We start from the raw sequence: 17,997 nt of genomic DNA, 5'->3' as shown, positions 1-17,997 counted from the left end.
AGTAAAAAGGCCCTGATGCAGCTTGTTTTGTTTTCTGCTTGAATTTTGTGTGTTTTTAAGCACAGCACACATAGGTGGGTATGGGGTATGTTTACATGTGTGGATAAGTGACAGTAGTTTAGTAATGGTGCGATCAGTGCTCTCCTGCCTGTCTGAGAAACTTGAATGGTTGTAAATATATCTGTTGTTATATGTTAAAAGAGGAACCAGCACATTAAGGTAATAGAAAGAAGGATGTGTGCATATTCATTCATGCATGGGATGCACACACACACACACACACACACACACACACACAGTTTTTTGTTTCAGTGTTGTGTAAACTTTGATCTTTGACAAACAGGTACAACTATTTAAATCGGATTAATCAAAGCTGATGAATTCATTAATGCTTCAGGACTCCTAAAGAGAGAACAAAGATGCATGAGAACATGTATGCAAATTCTGGATTTTCTGCAAACAACAGATTTGACTCCGATGACAATAGTGTTCACAGGACCAGTAGAAACCACAAAAGTAATAAATAACTCAATAAATAGCTCAATAAGTGAAGTGTTGTGATTGGCCACTCCCTAGCGTCCTACTGTCTTGGTTACCCCATCTTTGTTTTGTTTTACTTCCTTGTTGTTCCCCACCCATCCCACCCCTGCCTGTGTCTCCTGCTTCCTCCTTCCCATGGTTCCTGGCCATCCCGCCCCTGCCTGTGTCTCCTGCTTCCTCCTTCCCATGGTTCCTGGCCATCCCGCCCCTGCCTGTGTCTCCTGCTTCCTCCTTCCCATGTTTCCTGGCCATCCCGCCTCTGCCTGTGTCTCCTGCTTCCTCCGTCCCATGGTTCCTGGCCATCCCACCCCTGCCTGTGTCTCCTGTTCCTCGTGGGCCTCCCGTGTCTCCTTGGTTGTCTGCTCTTGCTGCCTCATTGTTTTTGCCTTCCCTGTGCCTGGTTTTTGCCCCTGTTGTGGCATCTGTCCCTGTGCCTCTTTCTGTGCTTGTTACGGTTCCTGTGTCTCCCTTTGTTTCTCTCCCTGTGCCTGTCTCTGTGTGTGTGTGTGTGTGTGTGTGTGTGTGTGGGGGGGGGGGTTGGTGGTGTAATGTCATGAAGCTTCGTGATTGGCCACTCCCTAGTGTCCTGTTGTCCTACCCGTGTCTCGGATCTTTGTTTTGCTTTACTTCCTTTTTCCCTTCCGGTTTTCTCCGCTCCTCGTGCACCCAACTGTGTCTTGTTTAGTGCTCATTAGCCCATGTATTTAATCCCTGTGCTTGTACAGTATTGCAGGTTAATTTGAATACAGGTCACTGTAGTAGTTGCTGTTCATAGTTGGCAATGCAGACCTCTGTAAGTCTTTTTCTCTGCTCCTGCAAATTGTGTTTTTTTCTATAACCTGCTTTCCTTTTTTTCTCATCATGTGTTGAATTCCTTCTAGTCAGTCATGTCTTCTTGTGATCTATGCATTGGCTGTATGATCCTGGACTGTTCCAACGATTTTGATTCTGCATTTGCCCTTAAGAAATCTCTCTGTTCTCCGCACGTGTCCGCCTCCTAACCGCTCATCGTTACATGATACCAAAACTTTTTACCACACAAAATCGATGAGTACGATGTACGATACTCTGCTGGGTAACTGAGAATACGTTATAACAAGTCATTTCGATGTCTGCAGAATCGCCAGCTTTGGTTTCTATCTAAGGGGCCAGGTTTTCATGTACTTCCCCACCCAGGTATGACCCTGCAGGGAGCCAATGTTCCAGACTGGCTGCAGTGTGTCTGAGGCTACTGAGTGTCCTGCTCCAGGCAACCATCTTGGCACTGTGGGTCATCTTAAACGCAACGAGTAAGGACTTCTACCCAGGGCAGAACTGTTTGACTACAGAGAGAGGGAGAGAGACAAACTTCTGAGAGTGCTTTCACAGCTGGGTGAGTGCTTATTCTGGCTTATGATTGTTTTGTTTTTTTAAAGCCATGGTTGCCAGTCCCAGTCTGATTCAAATAGGACCTCTGTGATTCAGTTTCACCAGTAAGAACTGATTGTTGGCATCAATCGCTTTACTGAAGTGCACAGTTTAAAAAGCTACATGTTTATGGATGTTAAAATCAGATGTCATGAAGTGCTTGTGGAAGTGTCATGTAGGCTTCTAAACCACACCCTTCAGTAAAATGCTACCGGTTATTTTGAGACATTTTCAGTGAAGAAAGGGAAGCTGGATGAAGAGCAGCACGGGAGCCAGCCCTCGGGAACAGTAAGAGCGGCACCAGGGCAAACGACGCCCTCGTTCATATTTGTAGCTGCTGTCTCCACTGAGAACTGCAACCTGGTTTTGCTCACTTCTTGCGAGCTAATGTTAGCTAGATTGAAACATGGCTACCCTTCGCTCATGCTTGTTCAACGATGGGTCTGTCAGTCTGTGAAAGAAACGGAATCTTTTAGGCCGGTCTGATAGGATGTCCTTAAAAAATGTCAAATGGATCACCCTTATATCCTTTATTGTTTAAGGATGGAGCTATTTCAGTAACAGTATTTACTACATTTCCACTGAGTAAAAGACCTGGAATGAGAGCAGAACAATCTGCAGAAACAAAGGACCAGACCAGGTGGTCATAAAAAGCAAGAGTGGAACGAGAGAGAGAGAGAGAGAGAGAGAGAGAGAGAGAGAGAGAGAGAGAGAGAGAGAGAGTGGGGGGGAGAGGATGTGTGTGTGTGTGTGTGTGTGTGAGAGAGAGAGAGAGAGAGAGCGAGAGAGAGAGAGAGAGAGAGAGAGAGAGAGAGAGTGGGGGGGGAGAGGATGTGTGTGTGTGTGTGTGTGTGTGTGTGAGAGAGAGAGAGAGAGAGCGAGAGCGATAGAGAGAGAGAGAGACGGAGCGGTAGCATGATTTTTATTCACTTATTCATATTATGTTCTAAAACTACAGGATTTCATCAGTGAACATTTTGGCACGAGTTAAGCTTGGATTGGTCTGACACACAGAAACACAGAGGAGGCCTGGAAGTGTGTGGATGGCACACCATGGACCACTGACAGGAACTCTGCTGGAGAGTTATTCATTCATACTTTCACTCTTAAGATCTGAATGATAAATAAAGAGGATTTTATGGTTCTCTGTATGCATTCAGACACTGGCAGAAGGGGCAAGCCAATGACAGCGGAGGAAGAAGGAACTGTGTTGTAGTTAACTACGAGAAAAGACCAATAACTGATCAACAAAAAACTTGGAACATACATAGGTATAGTCACACTATGGCTGGAGTCTGTGAAAGGAATTTGTTTAATTGGGTTGAAACCATAACCAGCAACTAGTGTCAGAATGGACAAGCAGTCTAATTTGCCAGACTCAAGACAAAAAAACTTCCCAGTAGCTGGGTTTTCTGCTGTCCAAATGGAAGTGTGGGTTTCAATCCCACTTCTGACAGTGGCTTTTCAAAGACAAAATGTATCAAACTGTAACTGATTTAGTGAAGAAATAATCCATAAATTCCTTAAAGAAGATGCTTGTTAGATAGGAAAAAATAATATCTTCAGGAGTATATCTGGTTGCTTGATGGAGCTGTGGGATCGGATTCCACTTCTTCACATGACATTTATGAGTAAGAAAAGAACATGATCAGATGTGTATGCTGTATTGTCTTGGGAACCATCTTTTAAGGCCTACATTAACACCACAAAACTTGAAATTGGAAAGTAACTCACTATGTCCCCCTGAAAAAATACAATATTTATAATGTTGGAATTGATGCATCTATAACAACATGAGAAAGAAGACTATTTGAGTAGAAAGATCAATTGTAGCCACTACAATTAATGCAAAGTTTTGATATAAACGACTATTCCCTCAATTTCTTGAAGAAAGAGTTCATGTATTAATGATAAATAGTTTGGCTGGTGTTAAACCATAACCAAGGACTCTTGATAGAATGGCCAAGAAGTCTGAGGTGCTAGGCTCAATCTTCCCAAAGGTGGGGCTTTCTGCTCGTCAAACAGAGGTGTGGCTTCAAACCTGCCTTCTGACAGTTACTTTTCAAAGAAAAAATGTATCAAGTAGTATTTAAATTTGGGTAAAAGATCATCCAAATGCTCCTTAAAGAAGATGCTAGTTAGATAGACAAAATAATCTCTTGGAATGTATTAACTTCACGAGTATTTCTAGTCACTAGAGAGAGGTGAGTAATCACATACCACTTCTTAACATAACATTTATATGTCAGAAAATAACATGATCATGTGTGTATGCTGTATTGTCTTGGGAACAATCTTTTATGTCCTACATTTACACCACAAAAACTTGAAATTGGAAAGTAACTCACTATGTCCCCCTTAAGAAGTACAATATCTATAATGTTGGAATTGATGCATCTATAACAACATGAGAAAAAAGAATATTTGAGTAGAAAGATCAATTCTCTACCTTTCCAACCATGTAAAAAGTGCAGAATTTATAAACTATATTGGTTGACAGACATATTTGACATAATGCCTTGATGATAATAAAAAAGGTCTACAATAGTTAAAAAGCAGTTAATGTGGTGCAGAACAGTCAAACAGACTAATCTGCCAAGCTCAAAAGCAACAACAAATCTCTACAACAGATAAAAAGAAGTTAATTTGGTTCTGAACATTGGAGTAATCAGACGAGCTAATCTCAAAATGTACTTACAAGAAGGTATGTAAAGTTTTGAAATAAAGGACTATTCTCTCAATTTAACATAGGACCCTTCAGACAGTTGCTTTTCAAAGACAAAATGTATCAAGTAGTATTTAAATTTGGGAAAAGCTCATCCAAATGCTACTTAAAGAAGATGCTAGTTAGATAGACAAAATAATCGCTTGGAACGTATTAACTTTAGGAGTATTTCTGGTCACTTGACAGAGGTGTTTCATCATATTCCACTTCACATGACATATATAACTGAAAAAAGAGCATGATCAGATGTGTATGCTGTATTGTCTTGGGAACAATCTTTTATGTCCTACGTTTACACCACAAAAACTTGAAATTGGAAAGTAACTCACTATGTCACCCTTAAAAAATACAATATCTATAATGTTGGAATTCATGCATCTATAACAACATGAGAAAGAAGACTATTTGAGTAGAAAGATCAATTCTATACCTTTGCAACCATGTGTCAAATGTCTATAACATATAAAAAGAAGGTAATTTGGTTCTGAACAATCGAAAAATCAGACGAGCTAATCTCAAAATGTAGTCCCTGCAATTAATGCAAAGCTTTGAAATAAAGGACTGTTCTCTCAATTTCTTCATGAAAAAGCTTTTGCTTTGATTTATTAATGATAATTAGTCTGGCTGGTTTTAAACTATAATCATGAGCTCCAGTCAGAATGGCCGAGCGGTCTAAGGCGCCAGACTCAAGAGGATCATTCTTCCCTATAGTGGAGCTTTCTGGTCTCCAAATGGAGGCGTGGGTTCAAATCCCACTTCTGACAGTTGCTTTTCAAAGACAAAATGTATCAAGTAGTATTTAAATTTGCGAAAAGATCATCCAAATGCTCCTTAAAGAAGATGCTAGTTGGATAGACAAAATAATCTCTTGGAACGTATTAATTTTAGGAGTATTTCTGGTCACTTGACAGAAGTGTTTCATCATATTCCACTTCTTCACATGACATATATAACTGAAAAAAGAGCATGATCACATGTGTATGCTGTATTGTCTTGGGAACAATCTTTTAAGGATTACGTTAACACCACAAAAAAAATTAGGTTCCCCAGAAAAAATACAATATCTATAATGTTGGAATTGATGCATCTATAACGACATGAGAAAGAAGATGCTAGTTAGAAAGACAAAAAAATCTCTTGGAATGTATTAACTTCATGAGTATTTAGAGTCACTAGAGAGAGGTGTGTAATCACATAGCACTTCTTCACATGACATTTATGAGTGAGAAAATAACATGATCAGATTTGTATGCTGTATTGTCTTGGGAACAATCTTTTATGCCCTATGTTTACACCACAAAAACTTGAAATTGGAAAGTAACTCACTATGTCCCCCTTAAGAAGTACAATATCTATAATGTTGGAATTGATGCATTAATAACTACATGAGAAAAAGAATATTTGAGTAGAAAGATCAATTCTCTACCTTTCCAAGCATGTAACACGTGTAGAATTTATAAACTATACTGGTTGACAGACATATTTGACATAATGCCTTGATGATAATAAAAAAGGTCTACAATAGTTAAAAAGCAGTAAATGTGGTGCAGAACAGTCAAACAGACTAATCTGCCAAGCTCAAAAGCAACAACAAATCTCTACAACAGATAAAAAGAAGTTAATTTGCTTCTGAACATTGGAGGAATCAGACGAGCTAATCTCAAAATGTACTTACAAGAAGGTATGTAAAGTTTTGAAATAAAGGACTATTCTCTCAATTTAACATAGGACCCTTCAGACAGTTGCTTTTCAAAGACAAAATGTATCAAGTAGTATTTAAATTTGGGAAAAGATCATCCAAATGCTACTTAAAGAAGATGCTAGTTAGATACACAAAATAATCGCTTGGAACATATTAACTTTAGGAGTATTTCTGGTCACTTGACAGAGGTGTTTCATCATATTCCACTTCTTCACATGACATATATAACTGAAAAAAGAGCATGATCAGATGTGTATGCTGTATTGTCTTGGGAACAATCTTTTAAGGATTACGTTAACACCACAAAAAAAATTATGTTCCCCAGAAAAAATACAATATCTATAATGTTGGAATTGATGCATCTATAACGACATGAGAAAGAAGATGCTAGTTAGAAAAACAAAAAAATCTCTTGGAATGTATTAACTTCATGAGTATTTAGAGTCACTAGAGAGAGGTGTGTAATCACATAGCACTTCTTCACATGACATTTATGAGTGAGAAAATAACATGATCAGATTTGTATGCTGTATTGTCTTGGGAACAATTTTTTATGTCCTACGTTTACACCACAAAAACTTGAAATTGGAAAGTAACCCACTATGTCCCCCTTAAGAAGTACAATATCTATAATGTTGGAATTGATGCATCTATAACAACATGAGAAAAAAGAATATTTGAGTAGAAAGATCAATTCTCTACCTTTCCAACCATGTAAAAAGTGCAGAATTTATAAACTATATTGGTTGAGAGTCATACTTGACATAATGCCTTGATGATAATAAAAAAGGTCTACAATAGTTAAAAAGCAGTTAATGTGGTGCAGAACAGTCAAACAGACTAATCTGCCAAGCTCAAAAGCAACAACAAATCTCTACAACAGATAAAAAGAAGTTAATTTGGTTCTGAACATTGGAGGAATCAGACAAGCTAATCTCAAAATGTACTTACAACAAGGTAGGTAAAGTTTTGAAATAAAGGACTATTCCCTCAATTTAACATAGGACCCTTCAGACAGTTGCTTTTCAAAGACAAAATGTATCAAGTAGTATTTAAATTTGGGAAAAGATCATCCAAATGCTAATTTAAAAAGATGCTAGTTAGATAGACAAAATAATCGCTTGGAACGTATTAACTTTAGGAGTATTTCTGGTCACTTGACAGAGGTGTTTCATCATATTCCACTTCACATGACATATATAACTGAAAAAAGAGCATGATCAGATGTGTATGCTGTATTGTCTTGGGAACAATCTTTTATGTCCTACGTTTACACCACAAAAACTTGAAATTGGAAAGTAACTCACTATGTCCCCCTTAAAAAATACAATATCTATAATGTTGGAATTGATGCATCTATAACAACATGAGAAAGAAGACTATTTGAGTAGAAAGATCAATTCTATACCTTTGCAACCATGTGTCAAATGTCTATAACATATAAAAAGAAGGTAATTTGGTTCTGAACAATCGAAAAATCAGACGAGCTAATCTCAAAATGTAGTCCCTGCAATTAATGCAAAGCTTTGAAATAAAGGACTGTTCTCTCAATTTCTTCATGAAAAAGCTTTTGCTTTGATTTATTAATGATAATTAGTCTGGCTGGTTTTAAACTATAATCATGAGCTCCAGTCAGAATGGCCGAGCGGTCTAAGGCGCCAGACTCAAGAGGATCATTCTTCCCTATAGTGGAGCTTTCTGGTCTCCAAATGGAGGCGTGGGTTCAAATCCCACTTCTGACAGTTGCTTTTCAAAGACAAAATGTATCAAGTAGTATTTAAATTTGCGAAAAGATCATCCAAATGCTCCTTAAAGAAGATGCTAGTTGGATAGACAAAATAATCTCTTGGAACGTATTAATTTTAGGAGTATTTCTGGTCACTTGACAGAAGTGTTTCATCATATTCCACTTCTTCACATGACATATATAACTGAAAAAAGAGCATGATCACATGTGTATGCTGTATTGTCTTGGGAACAATCTTTTAAGGATTACGTTAACACCACAAAAAAAATTAGGTTCCCCAGAAAAAATACAATATCTATAATGTTGGAATTGATGCATCTATAACGACATGAGAAAGAAGATGCTAGTTAGAAAGACAAAAAAATCTCTTGGAATGTATTAACTTCATGAGTATTTAGAGTCACTAGAGAGAGGTGTGTAATCACATAGCACTTCTTCACATGACATTTATGAGTGAGAAAATAACATGATCAGATTTGTATGCTGTATTGTCTTGGGAACAATCTTTTATGCCCTATGTTTACACCACAAAAACTTGAAATTGGAAAGTAACTCACTATGTCCCCCTTAAGAAGTACAATATCTATAATGTTGGAATTGATGCATTAATAACTACATGAGAAAAAGAATATTTGAGTAGAAAGATCAATTCTCTACCTTTCCAAGCATGTAACACGTGTAGAATTTATAAACTATACTGGTTGACAGACATATTTGACATAATGCCTTGATGATAATAAAAAAGGTCTACAATAGTTAAAAAGCAGTAAATGTGGTGCAGAACAGTCAAACAGACTAATCTGCCAAGCTCAAAAGCAACAACAAATCTCTACAACAGATAAAAAGAAGTTAATTTGGTTCTGAACATTGGAGGAATCAGACGAGCTAATCTCAAAATGTACTTACAAGAAGGTATGTAAAGTTTTGAAATAAAGGACTATTCTCTCAATTTAACATAGGACCCTTCAGACAGTTGCTTTTCAAAGACAAAATGTATCAAGTAGTATTTAAATTTGGGAAAAGATCATCCAAATGCTACTTAAAGAAGATGCTAGTTAGATACACAAAATAATCGCTTGGAACATATTAACTTTAGGAGTATTTCTGGTCACTTGACAGAGGTGTTTCATCATATTCCACTTCTTCACATGACATATATAACTGAAAAAAGAGCATGATCAGATGTGTATGCTGTATTGTCTTGGGAACAATCTTTTAAGGATTACGTTAACACCACAAAAAAAATTATGTTCCCCAGAAAAAATACAATATCTATAATGTTGGAATTGATGCATCTATAACGACATGAGAAAGAAGATGCTAGTTAGAAAAACAAAAAAATCTCTTGGAATGTATTAACTTCATGAGTATTTAGAGTCACTAGAGAGAGGTGTGTAATCACATAGCACTTCTTCACATGACATTTATGAGTGAGAAAATAACATGATCAGATTTGTATGCTGTATTGTCTTGGGAACAATTTTTTATGTCCTACGTTTACACCACAAAAACTTGAAATTGGAAAGTAACCCACTATGTCCCCCTTAAGAAGTACAATATCTATAATGTTGGAATTGATGCATCTATAACAACATGAGAAAAAAGAATATTTGAGTAGAAAGATCAATTCTCTACCTTTCCAACCATGTAAAAAGTGCAGAATTTATAAACTATATTGGTTGAGAGTCATACTTGACATAATGCCTTGATGATAATAAAAAAGGTCTACAATAGTTAAAAAGCAGTTAATGTGGTGCAGAACAGTCAAACAGACTAATCTGCCAAGCTCAAAAGCAACAACAAATCTCTACAACAGATAAAAAGAAGTTAATTTGGTTCTGAACATTGGAGGAATCAGACAAGCTAATCTCAAAATGTACTTACAACAAGGTAGGTAAAGTTTTGAAATAAAGGACTATTCCCTCAATTTAACATAGGACCCTTCAGACAGTTGCTTTTCAAAGACAAAATGTATCAAGTAGTATTTAAATTTGGGAAAAGATCATCCAAATGCTAATTTAAAAAGATGCTAGTTAGATAGACAAAATAATCGCTTGGAACGTATTAACTTTAGGAGTATTTCTGGTCACTTGACAGAGGTGTTTCATCATATTCCACTTCACATGACATATATAACTGAAAAAAGAGCATGATCAGATGTGTATGCTGTATTGTCTTGGGAACAATCTTTTATGTCCTACGTTTACACCACAAAAACTTGAAATTGGAAAGTAACTCACTATGTCCCCCTTAAAAAATACAATATCTATAATGTTGGAATTCATGCATCTATAACAACATGAGAAAGAAGACTATTTGAGTAGAAAGATCAATTCTATACCTTTGCAACCATGTGTCAAATGTCTATAACATATAAAAAGAAGGTAATTTGGTTCTGAACAATCGAAAAATCAGACGAGCTAATCTCAAAATGTAGTCCCTGCAATTAATGCAAAGCTTTGAAATAAAGGACTGTTCTCTCAATTTCTTCATGAAAAAGCTTTTGCTTTGATTTATTAATGATAATTAGTCTGGCTGGTTTTAAACTATAATCATGAGCTCCAGTCAGAATGGCCGAGCGGTCTAAGGCGCCAGACTCAAGAGGATCATTCTTCCCTATAGTGGAGCTTTCTGGTCTCCAAATGGAGGCGTGGGTTCAAATCCCACTTCTGACAGTTGCTTTTCAAAGACAAAATGTATCAAGTAGTATTTAAATTTGCGAAAAGATCATCCAAATGCTCCTTAAAGAAGATGCTAGTTGGATAGACAAAATAATCTCTTGGAACGTATTAATTTTAGGAGTATTTCTGGTCACTTGACAGAAGTGTTTCATCATATTCCACTTCTTCACATGACATATATAACTGAAAAAAGAGCATGATCACATGTGTATGCTGTATTGTCTTGGGAACAATCTTTTAAGGATTACGTTAACACCACAAAAAAAATTAGGTTCCCCAGAAAAAATACAATATCTATAATGTTGGAATTGATGCATCTATAACGACATGAGAAAGAAGATGCTAGTTAGAAAGACAAAAAAATCTCTTGGAATGTATTAACTTCATGAGTATTTAGAGTCACTAGAGAGAGCTGTGTAATCACATAGCACTTCTTCACATGACATTTATGAGTGAGAAAATAACATGATCAGATTTGTATGCTGTATTGTCTTGGGAACAATTTTTTATGTCCTACGTTTACACCACAAAAACTTGAAATTGGAAAGTAACCCACTATGTCCCCCTTAAGAAGTACAATATCTATAATGTTGGAATTGATGCATCTATAACAACATGAGAAAAAAGAATATTTGAGTAGAAAGATCAATTCTCTACCTTTCCAACCATGTAAAAAGTGCAGAATTTATAAACTATATTGGTTGAGAGTCATACTTGACATAATGCCTTGATGATAATAAAAAAGGTCTACAATAGTTAAAAAGCAGTTAATGTGGTGCAGAACAGTCAAACAGACTAATCTGCCAAGCTCAAAAGCAACAACAAATCTCTACAACAGATAAAAAGAAGTTAATTTGGTTCTGAACATTGGAGGAATCAGACAAGCTAATCTCAAAATGTACTTACAACAAGGTAGGTAAAGTTTTGAAATAAAGGACTATTCCCTCAATTTAACATAGGACCCTTCAGACAGTTGCTTTTCAAAGACAAAATGTATCAAGTAGTATTTAAATTTGGGAAAAGATCATCCAAATGCTAATTTAAAAAGATGCTAGTTAGATAGACAAAATAATCGCTTGGAACGTATTAACTTTAGGAGTATTTCTGGTCACTTGACAGAGGTGTTTCATCATATTCCACTTCACATGACATATATAACTGAAAAAAGAGCATGATCAGATGTGTATGCTGTATTGTCTTGGGAACAATCTTTTATGTCCTACGTTTACACCACAAAAACTTGAAATTGGAAAGTAACTCACTATGTCCCCCTTAAAAAATACAATATCTATAATGTTGGAATTCATGCATCTATAACAACATGAGAAAGAAGACTATTTGAGTAGAAAGATCAATTCTATACCTTTGCAACCATGTGTCAAATGTCTATAACATATAAAAAGAAGGTAATTTGGTTCTGAACAATCGAAAAATCAGACGAGCTAATCTCAAAATGTAGTCCCTGCAATTAATGCAAAGCTTTGAAATAAAGGACTGTTCTCTCAATTTCTTCATGAAAAAGCTTTTGATTTGATTTATTAATGATAATTAGTCTGGCTGGTTTTAAACTATAATCATGAGCTCCAGTCAGAATGGCCGAGCGGTCTAAGGCGCCAGACTCAAGAGGATCATTCTTCCCTATAGTGGAGCTTTCTGGTCTCCAAATGGAGGCGTGGGTTCAAATCCCACTTCTGACAGTTGCTTTTCAAAGACAAAATGTATCAAGTAGTATTTAAATTTGCGAAAAGATCATCCAAATGCTCCTTAAAGAAGATGCTAGTTGGATAGACAAAATAATCTCTTGGAACGTATTAATTTTAGGAGTATTTCTGGTCACTTGACAGAAGTGTTTCATCATATTCCACTTCTTCACATGACATATATAACTGAAAAAAGAGCATGATCACATGTGTATGCTGTATTGTCTTGGGAACAATCTTTTAAGGATTACGTTAACACCACAAAAAAAATTATGTTCCCGAGAAAAAATACAATATCTATAATGTTGGAATTGATGCATCTATAACGACATGAGAAAGAAGATGCTAGTTAGAAAGACAAAAAAATCTCTTGGAATGTATTAACTTCATGAGTATTTAGAGTCACTAGAGAGAGGTGTGTAATCACATAGCACTTCTTCACATGACATTTATGAGTGAGAAAATAACATGATCAGATTTGTATGCTGTATTGTCTTGGGAACAATCTTTTATGCCCTATGTTTACACCACAAAAACTTGAAATTGGAAAGTAACTCACTATGTCCCCCTTAAGAAGTACAATATCTATAATGTTGGAATTGATGCATTAATAACTACATGAGAAAAAGAATATTTGAGTAGAAAGATCAATTCTCTACCTTTCCAAGCATGTAACACGTGTAGAATTTATAAACTATACTGGTTGACAGACATATTTGACATAATGCCTTGATGATAATAAAAAAGGTTTACAATAGTTAAAAAGCAGTAAATGTGGTGCAGAACAGTCAAACAGACTAATCTGCCAAGCTCAAAAGCAACAACAAATCTCTACAACAGATAAAAAGAAGTTAATTTGGTTCTGAACATTGGAGGAATCAGACGAGCTAATCTCAAAATGTACTTACAAGAAGGTATGTAAAGTTTTGAAATAAAGGACTATTCTCTCAATTTAACATAGGACCCTTCAGACAGTTGCTTTTCAAAGACAAAATGTATCAAGTAGTATTTAAATTTGGGAAAAGATCATCCAAATGCTACTTAAAGAAGATGCTAGTTAGATACACAAAATAATCGCTTGGAACATATTAACTTTAGGAGTATTTCTGGTCACTTGACAGAGGTGTTTCATCATATTCCACTTCTTCACATGACATATATAACTGAAAAAAGAGCATGATCAGATGTGTATGCTGTATTGTCTTGGGAACAATCTTTTAAGGATTACGTTAACACCACAAAAAAAATTATGTTCCCCAGAAAAAATACAATATCTATAATGTTGGAATTGATGCATCTATAACGACATGAGAAAGAAGATGCTAGTTAGAAAAACAAAAAAATCTCTTGGAATGTATTAACTTCATGAGTATTTAGAGTCACTAGAGAGAGGTGTGTAATCACATAGCACTTCTTCACATGACATTTATGAGTGAGAAAATAACATGATCAGATTTGTATGCTGTATTGTCTTGGGAACAATTTTTTATGTCCTACGTTTACACCACAAAAACTTGAAATTGGAAAGTAACCCACTATGTCCCCCTTAAGAAGTACAATATCTATAATGTTGGAATTGATGCATCTATAACAACATGAGAAAAAAGAATATTTGAGTAGAAAGATCAATTCTCTACCTTTCCAACCATGTAAAAAGTGCAGAATTTATAAACTATATTGGTTGAGAGTCATACTTGACATAATGCCTTGATGATAATAAAAAAGGTCTACAATAGTTAAAAAGCAGTTAATGTGGTGCAGAACAGTCAAACAGACTAATCTGCCAAGCTCAAAAGCAACAACAAATCTCTACAACAGATAAAAAGAAGTTAATTTGGTTCTGAACATTGGAGGAATCAGACAAGCTAATCTCAAAATGTACTTACAACAAGGTAGGTAAAGTTTTGAAATAAAGGACTATTCCCTCAATTTAACATAGGACCCTTCAGACAGTTGCTTTTCAAAGACAAAATGTATCAAGTAGTATTTAAATTTGGGAAAAGATCATCCAAATGCTAATTTAAAAAGATGCTAGTTAGATAGACAAAATAATCGCTTGGAACGTATTAACTTTAGGAGTATTTCTGGTCACTTGACAGAGGTGTTTCATCATATTCCACTTCACATGACATATATAACTGAAAAAAGAGCATGATCAGATGTGTATGCTGTATTGTCTTGGGAACAATCTTTTATGTCCTACGTTTACACCACAAAAACTTGAAATTGGAAAGTAACTCACTATGTCCCCCTTAAAAAATACAATATCTATAATGTTGGAATTCATGCATCTATAACAACATGAGAAAGAAGACTATTTGAGTAGAAAGATCAATTCTATACCTTTGCAACCATGTGTCAAATGTCTATAACATATAAAAAGAAGGTAATTTGGTTCTGAACAATCGAAAAATCAGACGAGCTAATCTCAAAATGTAGTCCCTGCAATTAATGCAAAGCTTTGAAATAAAGGACTGTTCTCTCAATTTCTTCATGAAAAAGCTTTTGCTTTGATTTATTAATGATAATTAGTCTGGCTGGTTTTAAACTATAATCATGAGCTCCAGTCAGAATGGCCGAACGGTCTAAGGCGCCAGACTCAAGAGGATCATTCTTCCCTATAGTGGAGCTTTCTGGTCTCCAAATGGAGGCGTGGGTTCAAATCCCACTTCTGACAGTTGCTTTTCAAAGACAAAATGTATCAAGTAGTATTTAAATTTGCGAAAAGATCATCCAAATGCTCCTTAAAGAATATGCTAGTTAGATAGACAAAATAATCTCTTGGAACGTATTAATTTTAGGAGTATTTCTGGTCACTTGACAGAAGTGTTTCATCATATTCCACTTCTTCACATGACATATATAACTGAAAAAAGAGCATGATCACATGTGTATGCTGTATTGTCTTGGGAACAATCTTTTAAGGATTACGTTAACACCACAAAAAAAATTATGTTCCCGAGAAAAAATACAATATCTATAATGTTGGAATTGATGCATCTATAACGACATGAGAAAGAAGATGCTAGTTAGAAAGACAAAAAAATCTCTTGGAATGTATTAACTTCATGAGTATTTAGAGTCACTAGAGAGAGGTGTGTAATCACATAGCACTTCTTCACATGACATTTATGAGTGAGAAAATAACATGATCAGATTTGTATGCTGTATTGTCTTGGGAACAATTTTTTATGTCCTACGTTTACACCACAAAAACTTGAAATTGGAAAGTAACCCACTATGTCCCCCTTAAGAAGTACAATATCTATAATGTTGGAATTGATGCATCTATAACAACATGAGAAAAAAGAATATTTGAGTAGAAAGATCAATTCTCTACCTTTCCAACCATGTAAAAAGTGCAGAATTTATAAACTATATTGGTTGAGAGTCATACTTGACATAATGCCTTGATGATAATAAAAAAGGTCTACAATAGTTAAAAAGCAGTTAATGTGGTGCAGAACAGTCAAACAGACTAATCTGCCAAGCTCAAAAGCAACAACAAATCTCTACAACAGATAAAAAGAAGTTAATTTGGTTCTGAACATTGGAGGAATCAGACAAGCTAATCTCAAAATGTACTTACAACAAGGTAGGTAAAGTTTTGAAATAAAGGACTATTCCCTCAATTTAACATAGGACCCTTCAGACAGTTGCTTTTCAAAGACAAAATGTATCAAGTAGTATTTAAATTTGGGAAAAGATCATCCAAATGCTAATTTAAAAAGATGCTAGTTAGATAGACAAAATAATCGCTTGGAACGTATTAACTTTAGGAGTATTTCTGGTCACTTGACAGAGGTGTTTCATCATATTCCACTTCACATGACATATATAACTGAAAAAAGAGCATGATCAGATGTGTATGCTGTATTGTCTTGGGAACAATCTTTTATGTCCTACGTTTACACCACAAAAACTTGAAATTGGAAAGTAACTCACTATGTCCCCCTTAAAAAATACAATATCTATAATGTTGGAATTCATGCATCTATAACAACATGAGAAAGAAGACTATTTGAGTAGAAAGATCAATTCTATACCTTTGCAACCATGTGTCAAATGTCTATAACATATAAAAAGAAGGTAATTTGGTTCTGAACAATCGAAAAATCAGACGAGCTAATCTCAAAATGTAGTCCCTGCAATTAATGCAAAGCTTTGAAATAAAGGACTGTTCTCTCAATTTCTTCATGAAAAAGCTTTTGATTTGATTTATTAATGATAATTAGTCTGGCTGGTTTTAAACTATAATCATGAGCTCCAGTCAGAATGGCCGAGCGGTCTAAGGCGCCAGACTCAAGAGGATCATTCTTCCCTATAGTGGAGCTTTCTGGTCTCCAAATGGAGGCGTGGGTTCAAATCCCACTTCTGACAGTTGCTTTTCAAAGACAAAATGTATCAAGTAGTATTTAAATTTGCGAAAAGATCATCCAAATGCTCCTTAAAGAAGATGCTAGTTGGATAGACAAAATAATCTCTTGGAACGTATTAATTTTAGGAGTATTTCTGGTCACTTGACAGAAGTGTTTCATCATATTCCACTTCTTCACATGACATATATAACTGAAAAAAGAGCATGATCACATGTGTATGCTGTATTGTCTTGGGAACAATCTTTTAAGGATTACGTTAACACCACAAAAAAAATTATGTTCCCGAGAAAAAATACAATATCTATAATGTTGGAATTGATGCATCTATAACGACATGAGAAAGAAGATGCTAGTTAGAAAGACAAAAAAATCTCTTGGAATGTATTAACTTCATGAGTATTTAGAGTCACTAGAGAGAGGTGTGTAATCACATAGCACTTCTTCACATGACATTTATGAGTGAGAAAATAACATGATCAGATTTGTATGCTGTATTGTCTTGGGAACAATCTTTTATGCCCTATGTTTACACCACAAAAACTTGAAATTGGAAAGTAACTCACTATGTCCCCCTTAAGAAGTACAATATCTATAATGTTGGAATTGATGCATTAATAACTACATGAGAAAAAGAATATTTGAGTAGAAAGATCAATTCTCTACCTTTCCAAGCATGTAACACGTGTAGAATTTATAAACTATACTGGTTGACAGACATATTTGACATAATGCCTTGATGATAATAAAAAAGGTTTACAATAGTTAAAAAGCAGTAAATGTGGTGCAGAACAGTCAAACAGACTAATCTGCCAAGCTCAAAAGCAACAACAAATCTCTACAACAGATAAAAAGAAGTTAATTTGGTTCTGAACATTGGAGGAATCAGACGAGCTAATCTCAAAATGTACTTACAAGAAGGTATGTAAAGTTTTGAAATAAAGGACTATTCTCTCAATTTAACATAGGACCCTTCAGACAGTTGCTTTTCAAAGACAAAATGTATCAAGTAGTATTTAAATTTGGGAAAAGATCATCCAAATGCTACTTAAAGAAGATGCTAGTTAGATACACAAAATAATCGCTTGGAACATATTAACTTTAGGAGTATTTCTGGTC

The 17,997-nt window shown here is 35.4% G+C and overlaps 6 non-coding genes across 6 annotated transcripts; all 6 read left to right on the top strand.

The window, feature by feature from the left end:
- Nucleotides 1-5,325: 5,325 nt before the first annotated feature.
- On the top strand, nt 5,326-5,436 carry trnal-caa (transfer RNA leucine (anticodon CAA)). The gene is made up of 2 exons: nt 5,326-5,363; nt 5,391-5,436. It is a non-coding gene; the product is annotated as a tRNA-Leu (tRNA).
- Nucleotides 5,437-8,005: 2,569 nt separating this feature from the next.
- Nucleotides 8,006-8,116, top strand: trnal-caa (transfer RNA leucine (anticodon CAA)). The gene is made up of 2 exons: nt 8,006-8,043; nt 8,071-8,116. It is a non-coding gene; the product is annotated as a tRNA-Leu (tRNA).
- A 2,569-nt stretch (nt 8,117-10,685) lies between these two features.
- trnal-caa (transfer RNA leucine (anticodon CAA)) lies at nt 10,686-10,796 on the top strand. The gene is made up of 2 exons: nt 10,686-10,723; nt 10,751-10,796. It is a non-coding gene; the product is annotated as a tRNA-Leu (tRNA).
- Nucleotides 10,797-12,388: 1,592 nt separating this feature from the next.
- On the top strand, nt 12,389-12,499 carry trnal-caa (transfer RNA leucine (anticodon CAA)). Its single transcript has 2 exons — nt 12,389-12,426; nt 12,454-12,499. It is a non-coding gene; the product is annotated as a tRNA-Leu (tRNA).
- A 2,569-nt stretch (nt 12,500-15,068) lies between these two features.
- trnal-caa (transfer RNA leucine (anticodon CAA)) lies at nt 15,069-15,179 on the top strand. Its single transcript has 2 exons — nt 15,069-15,106; nt 15,134-15,179. It is a non-coding gene; the product is annotated as a tRNA-Leu (tRNA).
- Nucleotides 15,180-16,771: 1,592 nt separating this feature from the next.
- trnal-caa (transfer RNA leucine (anticodon CAA)) lies at nt 16,772-16,882 on the top strand. Its single transcript has 2 exons — nt 16,772-16,809; nt 16,837-16,882. It is a non-coding gene; the product is annotated as a tRNA-Leu (tRNA).
- The last annotated feature ends 1,115 nt before the right edge of the window (nt 16,883-17,997 follow it).

The sequence above is a fragment of the Electrophorus electricus genome, chromosome 15 (assembly GCF_041902795.1).
Source record: "Electrophorus electricus isolate QZ-2024a chromosome 15, ASM4190279v1, whole genome shotgun sequence".
Taxonomy (NCBI): domain Eukaryota; kingdom Metazoa; phylum Chordata; class Actinopteri; order Gymnotiformes; family Gymnotidae; genus Electrophorus; species Electrophorus electricus.
This window is presented reverse-complemented; position numbering and strand designations above follow the sequence as displayed.